Here is a 3921-nt window from a genome sequence, read left to right as displayed (position 1 = left end):
TTTTGAAATATATAGTTAATATGTTTGGAGTTATTTAAAATTTGTATTGAGAAAAATGTATGTATTTTCAATATTGCCGTAGACAAGTATCTACATAAGACTTAAATTGAGCCGGGCAGTGGTGGCGCATGCCTTTAATCCCAGCACTTGGGAGGCAGAGGCAGGCAGATTTCTGAGTTCGTAGGCCAGCCTGGTCTACAGAGTGAGTTCCAGGACATCCAAGGCTACACAGAGAAACCCTGTCTCAAAAGAAAAAAAAAAAAAAGACTTAAATTGTTGTTTTATATCAAACAACTTTTATAATACTCATTTTTATTGTTATAATACTTTATACATTTCAAAGAATATGACAAAAAATATATTGTAGGTATTGAAGGGGGAGTCTCTGAGAGGAGTTGAGGTACAAAAGGGAAACAAGAATGTGAATTAATTCTATTTACTTAAAATATGTTTTTAAATGTTAAATTCAGATAAATTGAAATTATGTAACTTTTCTCACCATAATGCAATAAAACTTAAAAATAAATTTATATGAGCTGGCCATAGTAGTACATGCCTTTAATCCCAGCCCTTGGAAGGTAGAGGTAGGCAGATATCTCTGAGTTCGAGACCAGCCTGGTCTATTGAGCTCCACCAGGACAGCTAAAGATATATAATGAGAACCTGTCTCAAAAACAAACAAACCAAACAACAACAACAAAACAAAAACAAAACAAAAAACCTTAAATGGTAGCCACAGGTGGAGCCTAGGTTCTCTGAACGAAGTCTTTGATGTGGATTTTCACAAGACAGACAGTGAATTCCTGATAAAGAGACTTTATGAAGCAATTTTCTTTCCAAAGTTGGGAGTCAAGTAACTGTAGCTCTTGGAGATGGGGGTCAAAGGTGGCCTTGACAAGGTTGCCCAGGATGGTACTGTGGCCCCTGGCTGGTGTGTGGCAGTCAGCAATACCAGCCATCAGCATCAGCTTCTTGGGCACAGGAGCAGAGACAATGGCAGTGCCTCTGGTAATAGGGATGAGCCACACTAGTACAGAGCCCCAGCAGCCTGTCATCTTGCATGGAACAGTTCAGGGATTGACAATCTTGTTCCTCCTGTAGTCCTTCCCAAAGATGATGGAAAGCTTGGTCAAGAAGATGGCCCTCAGATGGCAGTGCCTACCACCTTGGAGCACCTAACACAGAGACCAATATGAGCATTGTAGTCTCACATCTGCTGGCCAGTCAAGTCTGCTATTTCATTGATATGATCTTTAGAATCATATCCTTTAGGGATACTCCTAGGAAAAAGTCAATAATCTCAGGTTCCTTAATGAGCAGGGAGAACAGGTAGATCTCCTCCGGGGACTTGATCTTTTTGTCCTTGACCAAGTGGCACGACTTCATGACGATCCATTTCTTCCTTCAAATTTACCTCTAGGAGCCTAGGGGCCTCTGGCATGAAAGAGGCAGCTGAATCCATTGGAAATATAAAATTTTTCTTTCCAATTGTGTAGGGGCTCACAGCTAAGGGTTTGACTTGAGTCTCAGAAGAACTTTGGACTTGAACTTCTGAACAGAGTTGGAGTTGTGAGTTGTGAAACTTTGGGCAATTTTGGAAATGGTCTAAATCCATTTTGTCTTATGAGATGAATGGACATCAGCCTTTGAGTGTCGAGAGGTTGCTCTGATGCAATCAGTGGGATAATTCACTAATAGAGTCACAACTTGATGGCATTATTACAAGGTGACAAAAGGTTTAGCAAGAGAGGCCTAGCTAGAGGAAGTAGGTTACTGAAAGCATGTCCTTGAGGAATATATGTTGTCCCTTTCTGTCTGCTTCCTGGCCACCATGAGATAGGCAGCTGTGCTCCTCACATGCGCCTCTACTCTGAAGCTATGCCTTGCTTTGGACCCAAAAGTACTGGAACCAGCAAAGCATGAACTTCAACAACTTTGAGCCAAAATAAACCTGTCATCCTTTTAAAGTGTTGGTCATACTGACAGTGATTACCACAGAGCCTTTGTCAGTGTAAGGCCTTAGGACTTCAGAACATTACTTCCACCAGCTATGGATAACTACTTTCTTTTTGATAAGCAGCTTCCCCTGCCCCCCGCCTCAGAAATGATAGCTGAAGCCAGGGCCTTGCATATGCTCAGCAAAACACTGGAGCTATAGCTCGAGCCCTCCTTTTACTTTTTGAGTTAGGACCTCATCAAGTTTCCTAAGCTTGCTTTGTACTTGCACTGTAGCAACTGGAAGGCCTTTAACTTGTAATCTTTCTGATTCTGATTCCCAAGTAGCTGGAATTAAAGGAGCGTGTCACCAAACCTGTCATTTTTTGTTGGGTTTGTTTGTTTGTTTGTTTGTTTGGGTAGTTGGTTGGTTTTGGTGGTTGGTTGGTTGGTTGGTTGGTTGGTTGGGTTTGGTCAGTTTCAACCCAGTCTAGCCTAAAACTTGTTATGAAGCCCAGGCCAGCCTTGAACAAGCAACAGATTTTTATTTCAGCCACCCAACTATTGGGATTAGAGGTATAAATCAGTATGATCATCAATGAACTGGTTTTAAAAAAAGTTATTTAGGCCGGGCCATGGTGGCGCTCGCCTTTAATCCCAGCACTTGGGAGGCAGAGGCAGGTGGATTTCTGAGTTTGAGGCCAGCCTGGTCTACAGAGTGAGTTCCAGGACAGCCAGGGATACACAAACAAACCCTGTCTTGAAACAAACAAACAAACAAAAAAAGTTATTTAGATCTTACTAGAGACTCCAACACTGAGCCATGGGCCACCGAGGTGACCTGTAACATAAGTTGCTCATCATGAACTCAGTGTTATCTGGCCCATTTGGCTATAACTGTGTATACACAAAAGCCTTTCATTGTCAAAAAGCAACAGTACAAGCAGGTGAGTTTTTTCCCTTTGGTTTATTCTCTACAGAAAAGCCTTCACAGACACACTTAGAGGGGTCCCTCATCATCTCCTAAATAAGATGGGGTTCTAAACTCATTTGAGTCAACAATGATTAACCACCGTAAGTCTATATTTTGGCAACGTGGCACAATTTGACATCATTTTAAAGTATAACCCTCTCCCCAGCCTACCCCCATAAGTGTATGTCCATCTCCAGTGCAAATTTATTTAGTACATCTCCATGAATTCCCATAGTTTTAAATGTTGTTCAAAGACCAAATTCAAGGTAGGTGCAGTGTCTGGTACCTGTAATTCCAGCACACAGGAGACTGAGACAAGCGATTACTGTGAGTCCAACGTTAACATGGGCTACATAGTGTGTTCCTGGTCAGTCTGAGCTACACAAAGAGACCCTCTATTTAAAAAAAAAAAAAGCACCTTAAAAATCCTCTGAAGAGAGACCTGCATCTTACCATGCCTCGCAGCGCAGGCAGGGAAAGATGCCGAGAGACCTGCCCTCTGCCACAGAGCACAGAGTGGCTGTAGACATACAGAAATGGCGTGAAAGGAGGAAAATGTCCACAGACCCACCCGCCGCCATGTCACCCCTTGGCCCTAGACACCTAGAGGCCGGCGTGCCCCCACACCACGCAGTATGAACAGAGAAAGTCACCCAGAGGCTCACCAGCCACGTTGCCCTGGGAGCCACTGAAATGTGCCAAGTGTGTGGTACACAGATGGGAGAGAGAGAAGCGAAACAGTTTGAGCTTTGTGTGAAGAACGAGAGGAATAGCCTGCTGTGGGTAGCCAGCCCCACTGCCTGAGGCCATGGTGAAGTAAGTCCCAGGCCAAGCTACTGCAGCGGCAGATGTTGATGTACCTGGCTCATATTACTACTAGAGACCATGGGGATCGCCCTTCTCTGGGCAGCCACCTGGGCCTCCATAGATGTCCAAGGGCTATTCAGACCTGGTCCTGAGCCTCAGTGGCGCCACTGGCCCCACCTACCACTGGTGGCAGCACTAGAGAAACT

The 3921-nt window shown here is 43.9% G+C and overlaps 1 pseudogene; it reads right to left on the bottom strand.

The window, feature by feature from the left end:
- Window positions 1–746: 746 nt before the first annotated feature.
- On the bottom strand, window positions 747–3489 carry LOC116090116 (annotated as a pseudogene).
- Between the last annotated feature and the right edge of the window lie 432 nt (window positions 3490–3921).

This window comes from Mastomys coucha, chromosome X (genome assembly GCF_008632895.1).
Source record: "Mastomys coucha isolate ucsf_1 chromosome X, UCSF_Mcou_1, whole genome shotgun sequence".
NCBI lineage: Eukaryota > Metazoa > Chordata > Mammalia > Rodentia > Muridae > Mastomys > Mastomys coucha.
Note: the sequence above shows the minus strand (reverse complement) of the source record. Positions and strands in the feature narration are given on the sequence as shown.